Source organism: Lissotriton vulgaris, chromosome 3_1, assembly GCF_964263255.1.
Source record: "Lissotriton vulgaris chromosome 3_1, aLisVul1.2, whole genome shotgun sequence".
Taxonomy (NCBI): Eukaryota; Metazoa; Chordata; class Amphibia; order Caudata; family Salamandridae; genus Lissotriton; species Lissotriton vulgaris.
Genome location: NC_141689.1, coordinates 2,109,057,566 through 2,109,075,725, shown reverse-complemented (window position 1 = coordinate 2,109,075,725; position 18,160 = coordinate 2,109,057,566).

The window sequence follows — 18,160 nt, the reverse complement described above, 5'->3', positions numbered from 1 at the left end:
ACCTTCTCCGCGGGTTTCTCCGCTGTTGTCGGCTGGCCGCGTCTTCCAGGGTCGCCGTTTAGAGAGCCGACTCTCGGAGGCTCACTCGTCCGCCGGTCAGAGGTGCGCCCACCATTTTCGGGGTTGGCGTCACTCGGTGGCAGCAGAAGACAATCTGGCTCGCGTCGTCTGCCCGCAGCAAGTTCAGGTCACTCGGTGGATGCCCCAGTGCGAGGGGGCATCACAGGTGCTGTATTTGGCGAGTTGAGGCTCCCGGCGATCTCGGGAACTGGGCAAGATGCTAGCCCGATCGCGGAGCCTCAGCAGGACACAGCCGCCATCGTGGCTTGCTAAGCCACGCCCCCCTACAATATGCTCACTGATTAGGCCCATACTGAATACGCTGTTGTTGAGGAGTCTCGTCTCTTTGCGAGTTCCTCGAATACTGTTGAGGCAACTGATAATCGTGCTGATTATTAACAGGGGGTGGATAAGCTTGTTGTAGAAGAACTTTAGTCTTCAATTCCTTAGTCTTCTTATCTGCTCTCTCTAACTCATCCTTACGCCTATTCTCGTAGTATTGAGCCGTAGCAAGAATTGCGCCGACGTAGAAACAGGCCAAGCACTCTCAGAATCCTTCAACTTAGTACACAACTCAGGAAGAAGATTGTGCACAAATTTATCAACAAACAATCTCTGGCCACCTTCGGTAGCCATATCCTGACCACTATGATCAACAAAAGTTTCCTCAAAACGCGAGAAAAAGTCTGAAACAGACTCATCTTTCTTCTGCTTACAAGCTGACAATTTGTCCCAATTATCACGGACCTCAGGCATTAGAGTCTTCATGAAAGTGATAATTCTACCAGGAAGTTCAGCAATAACATCTTCAGGCTTAGCACCTCCAACTTGTCTATCGTTTGCTGCAACAAGATTCACCCACAAATCGCCCAATTCATTATCATCATCTGTATGCCGAATGACATTCCAGATGGACTGTGGGACAACATTCCCAAACAGCATATCTATATCCGCCAAATTCATAACGCACAAACTCACAGTGTGCGCAAGTTCTTTATAATATCCTGCCAGATTCTTCCGCGGATCTGGTAAAGTCTGCTTAAGCGCTAGAACTTCTGCACGCTTCCATGGTACATGGACCCACACTCGCTGAAAGTGCGCTAAAACAGGTGGCTGAGCAGCAGCATCAGCAGGTCTCCATACCGAAGGAACCTCTCGCATCGGATATTGACGCGCATGTCTCCTAACTGACGAATCTGGCTCAGACAGTCGTTCAGTAGGGACATCGCTACGGAGCAACAGTAACGTCGATACAGCTTTCTCAACATCGAGTAAACTCACAATCGTTCCTTTGTCAAATTCGGAACGCAATCGAGACAATTCTACAGGAACTCTACCCAATCCGTCCATCCATTGTTCATGGAGGAATGCACACATAAGCTCAAAAACATAACGCTGCTTTGGTGCTTCCCATTGTCGGAAAACATCCATAATACCTTCTAGATCATACTGGGACTTATACGTCACCCATCTACGTGCCATATGGTCAAGGACCACTCGTTCATCTGTATCGGGCAATTGACTACGCGATTGTCTACGCTCACTGACAGGAGACATACCCATTTGTCCCAAGATAGGAGTCAGAAAATTAGAAAATGCAGCGGTCATCCGCTGTCTAGGAGAAGGAACAGTCGGAAAGACAAGAGGAGACGAAACAGTAGTAGTAGTAGGATCCATAGTCGGAACAGACATAGAAGCAGTAGTAGCAGGAAGAGGCAAAGTTGGCAACCCTTGAGAAGGCTGCGCATAAGGAACAACAATCAACGAAGAAGCTGGCTGTGGAGGAATAACAGGAGGCAAAGCAATAGGTGCTTGCGCGGCTACAACCGGTGGTGGTGGTGCCGTAGCATTCTGCACATAAGGTGGTGGTGAATTCAGCAAATGCGACATCAAAGGGTCTTTCACAAGATCCTTTTCGTCTTTCTGCTCTTTAACCGGCAAGACTGGGTAGCATCTGTATACCGCTAACTTCCCCACTCTAACCATCTGCTCACTGTCTTTCTCTTCTACGTCATCTCTGTATGCAACGGCAGCTTGTACCATTGACATACCCTTTCTATTCTTCTTTGCTAACTTAATTTCTTTCTGTTTGGCTTCCTTGCGCCATATGCGGAAAGAGTCAAACATTGCCGGCCGGGCTTTCTTCTTGAACAACCTCACTTCAAGGTTATCTAAAACTTCTGTCTCGAAACTACCATAACGGGGCCACTGTAGGACACCATCATTCTTCGTATATTTTACCCAAATCTCATTATAGCTAATAGGACCTACTCCATGTTTTACATACAACTCGTATGTAGGAGTTCCGATCGGAGGAACCGGACACGAATCCTTTAACCGGGAATCCCTCAACGTACCACAACTAAACAAATTCCTAAGACTGCTAAAACCAGGCATCTTGCTCACTAGTCTAGCTTCAAACAACAAGGGTAATCTAAAAATCGATAAGCTCGTGAATACACGAATCCCTTGGCTTTGGGGCCTGCAGGTACCAAATCAAAGCTATCCACTAAAGGATACAAAACAAACTAAGAACTAGGAGACGCTCCCTTTATACTTAACTGAATTGTCGATGGCGTCACCAGAAGACCCGTCAATCGTCTCGCTCTACAATCGTCTAAGGCTCCAAAACAGGGCGACAGTCAGGGCAGCAGTCCTTCGTAGCCGTCGGGACGCGGGAAACCTCGCAGCAAAGACCTTCGGAACCACGTCGACATACAGGGGTCGCTGAAGTGACTGGCCAACCTCTGGAATTTTCTCACGAAGCTCCTCACGAACCTCTGGCTTGGACCGGTACCGCTGAAGTCGCCCCACGTTGGGCGCCAATTGAGGTACTGGGTTGTCTCGGAACCAATACTATCACAATAACCCAGCGGTGTCAGGGCAACACCCAAAGACCCCGGATTCCCCTGTCTTGGCAAACAGAGACACGGGATACTTCTCGATGACGTCAAAGACCAAAGTTTATTGGTTGCAACCAGGGATAGAGGTCTACGAAGTACACACGGGTAGTTCGACAGAAACTGCACCAACTCAATGAACGAAACTCGGTCTTTTATGCCAAAAATTACGCCTCTGGCAACATCCCAATTTACATTCGGTGCATACAAATTAACCAATGAACAAGTAGCATTTCAAAAAGTAACGAATCACGACAGTCAAAGCTAATCCCACTTTCCGTTGTCCAGCCCACCAAAATGATCTAAGTTTCCTGTTCGATCAGGCCGGACAAACCCACCATAAAACCTTCAACCCAGATCGATGAACATGTCGTAAAGGAAAGGCAGAAACAGATGGAAAGGAGATAGGGGAGTGGGAATGGTGTGCCATAAAGTCAAGGCACGTCCTGCTCTTTGATCTTTATCAGGCCAGCTGCTGAACAAGGAACTGGCACAGCGGGATTCGCCCCAGGCGAGGAGTCAGTTCGGCCAGGTCAACCAGAAGTCAACTAAGGCGTACGTGTCAAGGACTCGTTCGGCCACGATCATAGGGCCTATGTTAGGGCAACCATACAAGATGGCTGCCACATACAAAATGGAACCCGAGGGTTCAAAGTAAATCCTCAAATGCAGAGTGTTCTCCTATATCGATTCATACGAAAACACTCAGACACGTTACACTCGCCATTTGCGGTCTGTTGACACCAAGATCGTCCTTTTCCGACGATCTTTATCAATCGGGTTTCGGAACTGTCGAACCCAATTCGGGACCACAGAACTACAAGAGTTGGCCTGGGATGTTGGTGAATGGACTATGTTGTTTGGCTGATGTCTGGTGGGCTTATTGAACTGGTGAATAAAAGGAATATTTAACTCATTTCGTGCTGGACCATTACTTCGACACTACAATTATGGCAACAAGCTGAGGAAGACGTACCTCACCAAATGCCCGCTGAGATTTATGTGGCATACTTGAGGTACTTCTTCAGGCCTTAAATAAGGAAATCGCTGCCTGCCTGGAATATAAACAAAACCATGTTGGAACAAAGCTCTATCTATTTTTCAACAAAACAAACCATATGTACATTTACTAAAAGTAATATGCAGCATGATGTAACATCTTTAAAGTGACTAAGAACCATTTTTTTCTTCTGCTTGTCTTATGCAGCAACGGCCGGTTGTTGTTCCCAGGGAAATGTCCAGTGTGTGTGCCCCATGCTTAACTTCACGAGGCAATCAGTGCATGCTGTTTGAAGTGCGCATGCATTGTGCCAAAGTGCGCCTTACTGCGAGGCTTTCTGAATTGTGACGAGTGAAGCAGCAGGAAGACTAAAGCACATCTCACACCGGGGGATGTCTGAAATGTGACATGTGGTGCAGCTGAAAGACTAGCGCGCATCACATCACAGAGCTTCTTCTGATTTCATTGTTTTGTTTGTGCAGTGGAAGGGAGCATTATATAACAACATTGGCAGACCTTATTTCTCTTTCTGAGCCCTTCTAAAGTTTTTCTGTTAGACGTAAAGGGAACAAAGGGTCAATAATCTTTAAATTTAAAAAAAATACAGAAATGATAACATTTACATAATTTAACAGAAAGGAAAGCGCTAAAGATTTTACTCTTAACAGTTTTGAGTGTCAAACAAAGCAATCTTTAACCCTGTCATTCCTGGGCTACAAATTGTATAACAGTTAAACCCGCATCTGTACAACAACATGGCCAGTGCAAGTGTTTTTCTCCAGCCATCATTATTTTTACAAGTGCCAGGGAAACCTGCATTGAAATGGAAAAATTGGCACAAATCGTTTGAGAGTTATTTGATCGCCATTGACGGAAAAAGGTTTGATACTTAAAGGAAAAAATCATTAATGTTTGCTTTACTGGGAAATGCAGGTCAAGAGGTCTTTGAAAATCCATCAGAAGTGGAACCTGCAGCTGGTCAATTTGTACCAATGAATGAATATGAGGAAGTGCTGAAAAGGTTGGAGAAACATTTCATGGAAGCTCTGAGATTGATGGCAGAAAGACATGGTTTTTTCACAAGGAAGCCTCAGAAAACAGTTGAGGAGTACATTGCAAGTTTGGGTATTTTAACAGCTTCATGCACATTTGGAGATATGATAAATATTTACATGAAGGATGAGTTTGTTTTCCATTGTTATTAAAAACAATACAGGAAATAATTTTACCTTGCAGAAACCCGACATTGAATGAGATGATTGGCATAGCTAAGAGTATCAAAAGATCTCTTCTTTCAATAAAATTGTCATCCACTGAAAAAACACAAGGTCAAGCAGTGTGTGCTATTCATGATACATGGAATGAGTTGAAAGGTGGTGTCTCATCTTCTTCTAATATTCATGATAAAAATAAGTTTGGCAAACCAAGAGCAAGGAAAACTTTTGTGAATTACAGGTGTCGCTTTAAAATACACATAGATAATAATACTGGTTGTCCTGCACTAGGGGAAAGATGTGTAAAGTGTATAAAAAATGGGCATTTTGGGTCTGCATGCAGAAATGTGGAAAACTTTAGTAGAGTGAACGTGAGTTCAGTGAGTTCAGTGGAAGACTTTGATGAGGATATGTGCTCAAGCATTGTACTCACGGGGCACAGTAAACTTGGTAGGTTCAAAGGGCTGTTAGGTGTTGCTCATATTGGAGACGTAGAACTAAACATAATGGCGGATTCAGGATCACCGATTATGATTTTAGCAGATCATACCTTCTATAAGATGTGGAAAAATGTGAAAATTATCAACTCTGATGTTAATCCAAAAGCATTTGGATAGCTTCACATTGAGATGTTAATGTATTTCAGTGACATTTTGGAATGTAAGGGCCATTCCTTTAAAACCAAAATGTATGTTGCTTTCAAAGGTAGAGACATTGTGTGCTGGAAAGACCTTGGGAAACTGGGTATTTTACTCAAACCAGGTTCTGAAGAACAAGTAATATTAGGCGATTTACCAGTTCTCAGTGTAGATCATGAAGTTGGGGTACAGGACTCGATGAGATGATAGATAAACATGGTAACGTTTTTGCAGAACACATTGGTTGTGTAAAAGGGTTTCATCACCATATAAAAGAAAACGAGATTCCACTAACTCAGAAAGTAAGACGTGCCTTTATCAGTCAGACAATAGTTAAAAGATTTATTGACTACTTTGTGCGAAGATGGTGTCATTGAGGCCAATAATTCCACTGAGTGGGTTTCAGCAGTGGTAATTACTAAAATAAAAATGGTGAGATGAGGCTTTGTCCGAATTTGAGTACAATAAACACAAATATTGTAATTGACTCTCATCCTCTGCCTAGGTTACAGGAAATTTTTATTCAGTCAATGGCTCTTCATATTTTTCAATTATAGATTTGAAGTCTGCATAGCACCAAGTCAAGTTAACAGGGAGTTCAATGGATTTAACTACATTTGTTACACCATTTGGGGCTTTCCAGTAATTAAGATGACCTTTTTGCCTGGTGTCTGCTGCCAGTGTCTTTCAAAATTGATGGATCCTTTATGTGAGGGTATGCTGGGAGTACAAACTTCCCAAGATGACATTATGCTACATGCAAAAACTGTGAGAGATCATAATGAAATCTTGGATGAAGTTTTACGCATTACTGTAGGCAGAGGAAGGACTGTCAGTAAAGACAAATGTAAATTTTTGAAAACAGAAGTAGAATATTTGGGACATACTGTGTCTTCTGCAGGCATCACACCTACAGATGATTTGGTGAAGGCTATCAGGGAGGCAGCTACACTTACTAACAAGGATGCATTTAAATAATTTTAGGCATGAGCAAGTACTATGCTCATTTCATACACAGGTATGCATTCTTGGTTAAACAATAGAGAAGATTATTTTTTTTAAAGACACAATTTGACTGGTGTGAGGACCAGGAAAAACCTTTTATGGATATTGAACGGGCCATTTTGAAAGCACCAGTACTTAGACTGTATGATCACAAAGGAAGGAATATAATAATGGTTGGTGCCAGTGGAATCGCATTGGGTGCTGTTTTCAGTCCAGCTGAGCAAAATGAGGAGTACACTATAACATTTATCTCAGGAGGCCTAAGTGAGGGTGAAACGAAGTATAGTACCATAGAGAGAAACATGTTGGCTTGTGTTTGGGCAGTTTAAAAATTAAAGAATTATTTGTGGAGAAAAAGCTTTGAATTTGTGACTGACCACAAAACTTTGCTATACAATTTTGATGGGTGTTGCAGAGGAACACAACTGTGTCAACCAGATTGATAAGATTAATGTCCCAATTGCAAGAATTTAATTTTGAGGTGAGACTTATTTCCAGGGGGTTAAATAAAAGAGCGGATTGGTTGTCAAGAACACCAATCATGGACAAGGAAAAGAGTTTGGATCCTGAAGAACATGAGTGTGCTGTGGCAGTTTTAGGAGTTGACTGTTGTAAGGGTGTTATAAAAGCATGCCAGTGGAAAGAATCATTGGAACAAGATACTGTACTGCGGCAAGTATTAACTTATGTGATTAAAGGTTGGCTGCCTGTAAGGAATGAAGAACAAGCACTGAGGGGTTATGTGCAGGTGGGTGATGAGTTGAGTATAGAAGGTGATATTCTCATGAAGGCGTGATATTTTTGTACCACCTTTTACCCTTAAGAGAATGTTGGAGAAGTTGGTTCATGGTGGACTTCCAGGTGCCACTGCCAAAAAGGAAATTCTCAGGACTGGTGAATAGAATAATGGAATATTTTTATTAATTCTGTGTCCAGCCCATTACTTTAACACTAAGCTTATCTATGAGGTTTAGTTGCCCAATCCCAGGACTGGAAACAGACCAGGAACTGTTATGTCTGTCTTCTGGGTTTAGAGATATTCTCCCTACCTACATGGGAGCTGTGCCAGAGGGGAATGTTGGAAAGAATCCCCAAGCACGTTTTGTTTTAGAAAACAGGACAAAAACTTTAAAAACCTGAATAATTCACAAGGTAGATTAGCTCTTATCAACATGCGTGTACTCATTTAAAGTTGTGCTTGTTAAATGTTATTGAGCTGTATTGGTTCAGCAATCCTTGAAAACATTGTCACTGTTGTTTGCCAGTGCAGTAGGAATTAGTGGGTGCAGGTATGGCTCAGGCACGCTTGTTGATTAATTTGTTGCCTGTCACCCGCAAATGATTAATGTGTTTTCGGCAGTTGAATGTGCAATGCTTTAATGAGCAGGGTGAAAGTTATGGCACCTGTTCCCTCGGGCATTCGCATTACCCTATTGGGTCGGCAGGATTAGTGTGCCAGTGTTTGTACTTGTTGGCTAGCGCACAAACATGCGCATTTCAATATCTTGGCAGAAATTTCTAGTTGAGCGAATTCAAGAGGTGAGTACACCAGGTCACTGAAGTTATTTTGTGATTCTTGCTGTTTGTGTTTCATGATGGGAAAGCATTTAAAAAAAGGAGGCACTTGCCTCTTCTCCAAAAAGATGCTCCCCTAGTGAGTCATCTTCTCCTTCTCCAACAAAGAAAGAAATTAGGGCCTCACCAGATAAAGACCTGATCAGGAGGCTGGTGGTGGAGACTCTGGTATGCCTAAAGAAACGCAACAAAGATGTTGGCAACCAGGTGAACCAGGAAAGTCATTACTCTGACATATTGGACTCTTATTTCTCTGATGATTCTTCCCCTTCTCCACCTAAACACTGCCAGACTTGATTTTCCATGGGTTTTCCTAATACAGGGATAGAAGAGTACCCTAAGGATGCAGTTCTACAACAATTTAAAAATCCTGTTAATATGAGTGTACCTATCCATCAGCATGTTCTTGATGTGGTCATAAATGAGTGGAGAGACCCTGACAAGATTAATGTTCCTTGCTTTATGTTCAGTCTGTATCATTTAGAAGGGATAGAAGAGAAACTTCCAGTCTAAGTACATGTGGACTCTATTGTGGCTAGTCTTGTAGGTCGGTCCTCTATGGCCAAGTACATCATTTTGAAGGGTGCAGCAGACAACAAAATGGACAGGGCTCTAAAGAAGGTTTATGCTGCCTCCCCATTTGGCTCTTTGCAGTGCAATATAAGGGGTTTTTACAGCTCAGACCTTGTATCTGATTTTAGGGAACTGCTTAAATCTATGGAAGAGGGTAGGCAGTGGCCAGAATTGCTGGAAAACATGAAAAAGAAAGTTGAACTACTGTCAGATATTTCCTTAGATGCTGTATGGGAGGCTGCTTTATCATATGGGGTGTCCATAGCTGAGAAGCGGAATCTCAACAGACTAAAATACAGACTCCAATCAGAAGACTGCTGCCTTGAGAATGTCACTCAAAGGTGATTGACTTTTTGGGCCAGAATTTGGGGAAAAATTACACAAAATATTTAAGGAAAGGAGCGAAAACATTCCTTTTCCTTGTGCACACAGAGTCTACCAAAAAATGCATTCCAATATAAATCACGGTCCTTCAGAGCAGCCTTCTAGAAGATAGCAGAACATGGATCAGGCAGCACGATTCCAAGCCAGATCCTCTATCAGGAAAGTCCAGAGCAAAGGCAAACAGTATCCACATAACTCCCATCAGTACTACTTGACTATCTCAGAACAGTGAAAGCAGATGGTTTCAAGTACGAGGTTGGTGGCAGAATTTGTTACTTTCAGCACATGTGCCAGTCAACAGTGCTGAATAGATTGATTCTAAGGATTATCTGGAGAGGTTAGGAGATCACATTTGTTTCTCCACCAGTGCCTTTGGGAATCATCGCTGCGGTACCCAGGTCTCACAAAAAGCAGATGGTATTAAAGAAAGGCATTCTTTTATTGGTTAAAAAAAGGGCCATTGTTCCTATCCCAAAGGGAGAAGAAGGAAGAGGGACACATTCAATTGTGTTTCTGGTTCCCAAAGTTCAAGGGGGTATTTGAATTATCATATATCTAAAATCGTTAAACAATTTTGTGGAAAATGTACCATTCAAGATGGAGACACTACTGAGCATCATTCCCCTGATGGAACCGAATGCTTGTCTAGCCTCTCTAGACTTAATAGATGCATATCTGCATGTTCCAATGTGCAAGTCACATAAGAAGTTCCTATGGTTTTGTGTTTGGGAGAAACATTGGCAGTACAGAGTTTTCCCTTTTGGGCTCTTGTCCTCTCACAAAGTCTTCAAGAAGATAGTGGCATCGCTGGTAGCCACTCTTCATCTCAAATTGGTGTCAATATTCCCATACCTCGATGACCGGCTGGTTCAAGCCCCATCAAGCTCTATTCTGAAGCAACATATCGCCTTGACCTTTGATACTCTCAACCTTCATGGGTTCCTGTTGAGTCTGACAAAATGCCATATTTTTCATTTCAGGAATCTTCAGTATATTGGGGAACAATTCACTCCGTTGGGCAGGGTGTTTCTCCCCATGGACAAGATTGTCCATTTCTAGAGTCTACTGACTGATCTGCTTATGTGCAAAGAGCCCTTGTTGGTTCATGGGCAAGATTACATATGAGACTATTGCTGTATCACCTGCAATACCATGGCACCCTGTTAGTTAGGAAGAGGCCAATGGCCCGAAAATAAAAAAGAATTATATTGAAATGCGATTTTCTATTCTCTATAACTGTACTGGTTATTGTAATTTCTAGACTCATTTGACGGATTGCACATGCTAGAGCTGTGTGTGGTGTTTTTCGGATCTATTTGAATCGGTTTTGGGGAAGTAGGGTGAAATATTCCTCCTCTTTAAGTACCACAGATGAGATAAAGTCTAATTAGATATAAAGTGGGACACAAGTCTAGAAGTGCCACATACCCAAATGAATCACCCATTTGAGTGTGCCTGATTAAGCTTGCAGCATGTCCCTGTCATCGCTCTAATTAACTAATTGGGAGGGTTGATTTGCTATTTAGGGACATTCTGAGTCATTGTAAGACCATATGAGTCTTCATAAGAATTAGCACAAGGCTAATAAACATAACTCTACACGAGGCAGAATTCCAGATTACAATTTCATGGGTTTGTTGAAAATCATGATAATTACAGAAAGCAAAAAGTAATTAGTTAGTTCATTTGTTTTTCACAATCAAATTGTCAAAGTCATATTATGCAAGAGGACTAACATAAAGTCAACCTCTGCAGAAACCCAAGGAAAGAACTAAGTACAAAGCAAATAGACATGCAGGCAGAGTCTGGTCTTTTAAAAAACCGGGAGAGCTCTAAGTATAAATCAATAAATAGAGTAGAGCAGATTCTGCCTTCTAAGAAATAAGTCAAAAGGCTGGCTCATCTCCAAAGTAAAGCATTTTTAAAGAGTTTTCAGACAATAGGCGCACACGCATTCATAACATGAAATTATGTAAATGGACTGTACTAATATCAAACAATTATATATTCACAATCAGTAAAGACATCTTCTACTTCCATATGGGTATGATTGGTTAAAGAGGTACAAAATCCAACTCCAGAGATTAAATGAACATTAAATGAAACATTGCGCAATAAACTCCTTCTGCACATTCGTAACAACGAACATAAACTTGTAAATTAATGCTTTTCATTCTACTGAACATACGCTAGACAATTGCTGCTTAACAAGTTCAACACACACGGAGACCATGAATTGCCTCTAAATTCAAATGATTTTCTGAAAGAGATCAAACTCTTTAATATGCTGATTTTATAACACAGCTTTACAATCTTCGGTTTAGCTAATAAATAAGACATGTAGAAGACACAACCAGTTGCAAAAATAAAGGCACAATCTGAGCACTGCTTCCTCCAGATAAACACAAATATTTTATTTCAGACACCACTGTTGAAGCTTCTTTTCGATTATTTTGCTAAAATGGAAAATCCCACAGCACAAGAGAGAGAGACAGCTTTGTTCACATAAAATAATATCTCCCACAACTCCCCCCTCTGATGGTTTTATGGAAGCAATTATCACACAACACTACTATAGAATTTCTTCCATCATTGTTGTTTTTATAAACTTCTTCTGTCAGGCACTCAGTTCATCATAGGCTTGTGATTTCACCTCATCAAGCACAATTTCTTCCTTCTTGTTGACTTCTTTCTGCTAAAATTACACTCCAAAACTGTAAAGCAAATAAACATTAGTGCTACCCCCATTAAAATAAATATTATTACTGACCCGTTAACTGCTGAGGCTTTTCCACCCCAGTGCTGAATTCTTTTTCTGGCTGTTTGGGATACTTTGCACTTACGCCTCCATAACTTTTTGCCACATAAGGTAAACACGCCAAATTTGAGTATTGTTCCCAACATCATGGGTATCCAGGGTTTAGGAAATCCAATGAAGGGGACTAAGAAAATAGTCAAAAATAGATCATTTTTGGGGTGGGCTGGGGGAATGAGAAAAAGTGTAGCACAAGAAAGTGTCTGTTTCTTTTCCCTGAAAAGGGCATCAACAAAATATTGGCTGTGCTAAAATCACCAACCAACTTCCGGTTTGTGGTAAAAACAGTATGAAATTTATGGAAGGTCCTGGAAAGCTATACATTTCTGAAAAGTAGATAAAATTCTGAACTAAGCAAGGAACCATTTGTGTTGATCCCTCAAAGTATTCACAAAGAAAATAACTTTCGAAATAAAAGAATATTGAAAATAAATAGCAAAACACAGCAATTTGTGATAACGTTTTCATTTGCAACTATTGTTTATTTGGAAAAACAATCAACTGTTACATCAGTAGATTCTTCTGGTCGCAGGGATATACAGGGTTTGTAGGTTTGCCTAGGACCTGATGTACCCAGAGCCAACAACTGAGCAGCACCTTACAATGGTTTTTCACTGTGTACCGAGTATAGAACAATTCATATGGTATTCATATGGTAAAATATAAAGAGTGAAAAGTCGATTTGAAAGAAACCTATGTATTTCTGAAATGTGCAGATGCTGAGTTTGGAAACAGTGGGTATTTGTACATCTCTTAAATTATGGGTACCCAGACTAGCATGTGATTAAGAGGGCAATTTGCAAAATGTCTTTTTTCTTGCACACTGGCTTACATTTGGAAGACACAGATGCAGAGCAATTTAATTAGTAATAACAAATGTTCTACTATTCTGTATTCCCACACACCTTCCAATAAAAACATGAGTCCACTGGTGTTGCTGGGTCTAGCGCCTGCGACACAAAATACCCCGAAACTCGATCTTGAGACATCATATTTCCCATAGCTGAAGCCATGCTATTTTCTCCATGAGCAGCTGCACATTTTGATCCCTAGATCAGCTGCCACCCAGGAAAACCTACCATACCCAGACATTTCTGAAAACTACACATCCAGGGTTAATCAAGGTGGTGTGACTTGTGTGTTTTTCACAAGGTTTTCTTACCAAGAAGCTCTTGCAAACCTCCAACATTGGCTAAAAGCAAACATTTTACTCACATTTCTGTGAGGGAAAGTTCTGAACTCAGTGGGGTGATACATATTTCCTACCATCCAGCATTCCCCCATGTCTCTCTAGCTGTGGCTTTTGGGCCCTAATACAGAACGTCCCAGGGAAACCTACCAAACCTGCACCTTTCTGTAAACTAGACACCCAGGGTGTCCAGGGTGGTCAGAGTTGTGTGGCTCTCACCAGGCTTTCTGACACAGAAGCACTTGCAAACCGCAAACTTTTGCTAAAATAAAATGTTCACAATATTTCTGTGATGGAAAGTTATGGAATCTGTGGTGTGCCCCACATTTCCTACCATCCTACATTCCTACCTCAGCTGGCACCAAGGAAAGCCTACACATTTCTGAAAAGTAGACACCTGAGGGTGTTCAGGGTGATGTAATCTGTGTGATTCTCACCAGGTGTTCTTATGCAGAAGCCCTTGCAAATCAAACTTTTGCTAAAAACATACATTTTCCTCACATTTATATGAGGAAAGGTATGGAATCTATGAGGAGGCATAATTGCCCTACCACTTAGCATACCGCACATCTCAAAATAAAAATGGTACCTCAATTGTGTAGGTGGGCCTAACGCTGGTAACAGGAAAGGACCCAAAACAAAACAGGAACAGTTCAAAATTTTCCACTGAAAACTGACACTTTTTTAGGCATTTTAGTATTTTGTGGATTTTGGGCTTTAGCTCCACTATCATCCAGGGTAACACACAGAGGCACACATTTCTGAAAACCAGATACCCAGGGGTGGTGTGGCTCATGTGCCTCCCACAATGTTTTCCTACCCACAATGACCTGCACACCGCAAACTTTGTCTAAAATTATGATTTTCTTCATATTTGTCAGAGGGAAAGTTTTAGAATCTATGGGAATCCAAAAATGTACTATTCCCCCATGTCTCTCAATTAAAATGGTTACTCATCTTGGGTGAGTTGGCCCACAGCCTGTGACGGGAAGAGGCCCAAAACTGAGGAGTCATCAAGATTTCCTATTTGAAAAATTACCTGATCTGGCAACGCGGCAGCTGCTGCATTTGGACTCTGGCTTGTGGGCCACCCAGGAAAACCTACCAAACCCAGCTATTTCTGAAAACTAGACAGTGAGGGGAGTCCAGGGCGGGGTACCTAATATTCCCACAATTCACTGCGAACCTTGCCTAAAATGGAGCATTTTCCTTGCATTTCTGTGATGTAAACTTCCAGAATCTAGAGCGATTCACAAAATACCTGCCACCAATTGTTCCTCCACTTGTCTCGATAAAAATGCTACCCCACTTGTGGGGCTGGGCCTAGTACCGGCAACACGAAGAGATCAAACCAGTGTCAGCATGAGGTATGGAGAGCACTAGCCCATTGCCAGGAGAGCTGCTCTCACCCTTCTAAAAGAACATCCTGGATCCTAGTGGGCAGTTTGCCCCTCCTTGGGGCACAGATTGGATATAAAGACCTTCTATATGTGCCTGATGTGGCAAAATGACTATTCGTGTAATTGGGAGGTTGGGTCTTGGTCCAATGCCTAGGTGGCCCACCCTTACCCCTTTTTTATATAAATAAAATTCCTTAGGGTCTAGTGGACTTTCTGCCCTTCCCCAAAGCAGATGAGGTAAAAACCTCTTATATTGCTAAGTACTCTGCCTGATGTCTAGGTGGGCCACTTCCACCCCTTTTTCTGCTTTCTAAATGCATCTCTGATGTCTAGTGGGCTTTTTGAACCCCCCGGGTCAGATTGGAGGTAGTGACCTTCTATCTGCCCCATGGCGGGGCAAAAAGGCTGTTGGAATTAACTGGGATATGCTGATATGCCATATTTGCTGATCATAATTTCACAAGAGAAAAAGACTCAGCTGCTGGAGAAGATCTTCCCTAGCACTCCCACTTAAAGATTCCACAGCGTCAACGAATGCCCGATGAACACACTCGGGAGAGAATGCATGTGTCGGCCGGTGGCTGACACCCACACCTAAGAGGTTAATATGATTATTTTTTTGTAGTAGTAAACTAAGAACAATCTCACTGAACCATTAAACTATCTTAGAAAACCGTATACCCATAATTTCCCCTACACAAGGCTCTCTCTCATTCCCAGTGTTATTGATTATATTTACTAATTTCTCTCTGTTATCTGGTATATAGATGAGCAAGATGGTTTTAAATAGCCATCAAATAAATAGCAAACATCACTCTATTAAGTTTGGTCAGTACACCAGCAGTGTTATCATCCACATGATACACAGAAGAAGATAATTTTCTAATTTTAGCAACATTCAAAGGTACACCAAACACCTCTAATGGCTTTTGACCACTACTTTTATGTTTCACTCTTTTAAAATTCACTTCACCCACTTAAGTCAAACTACTTACAGGTTATATATTTGGGAATAATAATGCTAAATATCAAGAACCTATCCAAGCATTAGGAATATTACAAATGTTGTTGTATTACAAATGTGATAGATTCCTCTAAATATTAGATCTTTACCGTATATATAAAATCTTTCAGCTATAAAAATAAAACTACACATACTCATAGCTAAAATGTCTCAATAATCAGGCTGCATTCATATCAAACACACAACTCATTTCTTGTAACTCTAGGATGTATCTGTGAATCTCTAAACATAGTTTCATTTTTCAAGTGAAACTCCATTCCAAAGCACCAGTCATTCTAAATTCTCTAATAATGTTAGGATCTGCATCATTCAGTTAACATACACGTTTTTAATTTGTATTATTAGTATATTCACTATGAAACACAATGGAACTATTAAATGTATTTTAGTTGTATTTAGTCTTCTTTATGGTAACATCATAGTCTACTTCATGTTGATCTAAGTAATTATAATGAATTATTAACGATAAGTATTTGGAACATGACAAACCACACTTTAAGAGACGCTGGATATAAGATACTCCTTCAGAAACATAAGTTAAACGCTGTGTGCATATGTAACAATAACAAACATTAATCATATCTTAATATTTTATCAATGAATATGCAAAACTATTTGCCCCAAAATCTTCACTATGAATATATCTAGAATCTACTTTAGGAATTTCAGTGTCATTATATGTTTATGTTATAATATTAGGGTGGTTTCAACACATCATCCAGGGAAATACAGGCGCAGCTGAATACCAACTAAGATAGTAAAAATGAAAATCATAAAAACCATTTGGAAAGCCACACAAAATCTTTTTCTCTACGATTCCACCTTCTTCTGTTTAAAAAAGATATAGCCTTTCAATCTCAAAAACAAGGAACAAAATAAAAAGTCTTCAGGTCTTGTACAGTCAATAATTCAATAGGCACTTTAATATTTCATCTGCTATTAGAAATTCATAAATTGAAGAATGTCTAGCACACAGTTTATATCAGCATTTTGGAAAAAAAAGCTTAAAAACATGTTTCTAGAAATAATAATGTGATCACTAAATATGTGGATAGATCATTAGATGATAAGGCACACAACTTTCAGAAATGTTAAATGCTAGTAAATCCTACACTGTAGCCAGTTAGAAAATGCTAGTAAATAATAGGAGAGTTATTACAAGCATATTTGCAAGCATAAAAGTTATCTTAAAATCAATTCAGTCTCTTCAAAATCAAACAAAACATTTTTTATCACTCCTACATCAGGAAAATATGTAGCATCAGTTATTTCCGTTTTCAGTTCAGTGGTTTCTTCAAGGATGTTCATCAAGCAAATGGTATGTCATGTCAATTTATATATTGCACTAGTCACCAGTGAGTGTATCCAGGTGCTTGAGCAGCTGTGTAGGCACCAAAGTGCCAGGTCTTCAGCATCTTGTGGAACTCCAGAAGTGAGGCAGAGGCTCTGATGTGTTGTGGGAGGTTGTTCCATGTTTTGGAAGCAATGTAAGACAACAAGCAACGTGCTGCTCTGCTTTTGTGAATGGGGGATGCGATTGAGGCTAAGCGTAGGTATCTTTCAGGCTATTGAAAGTGTATGCGGCTGTTCAGGTATGCTAGTACAGTCATGCAAGGCTTTTTTATGTGTGCATGAGGAGTTTAAATTGGCTATGTTTGTGAACTCCAGAAGTGAGGAAGAGGCTCTGATGTCTTGTGGGAGGATGTTCCATGTTTTGGAAGCAATGTAAGACAACAAGCGACCTGCTGCTCTCTGCGTTTGTGAATGGAGGGTGCGATTGAGGCTAAGCGTAGGTATCTTTCAGGCTAGTGAAAGTGTATGCGGCTGTTCAGGTATGCTAGTTCAGTCGTGCAAGGCTTTGTATGTGTGCGTGAGGAGTTTGAATTGGCTATATTTGTGAAAGGGATGCCACAGGAGATCTATGAGGTTGATTGAGATGTGGGTATGGCATGGGAGGTTGAGTATGAGCCTTGGGGTGGCATTCTGGATGGTCTGAAGTCTGTGTAGGAGCTGCTTGGAGATTCCGGTGCACATTGCATTACTGTAGTTCTGTCTGCTTGTGATGAGCGCGTGTGTGATGGTGAGTCTGCTGTTCTGCGAGCCACTTGAAGATCTTTTCTAGCGTTTATAGGATGTGGAAGCACGCAGCGTTGACTGCCTTTACTTGTGTTGAGCAGGGTTACCCTCAGATTTCTGGCGTGGTCTGTGGGTGTTGTCTTAGGTCTGTCGGCCACCGGGAGGCATTCCATGGAGGTGTCCTATTTCTGAAGACGAGTAGTTCTGTCCTGTCGTGGTTGAGCTTCAAGCAGTTGGTTCTCCTCCTTTCTGCTACCATGGTCATGCAACTGGTGAAGATGGCTCAAATAGTGGTTGAGTTGTCCAT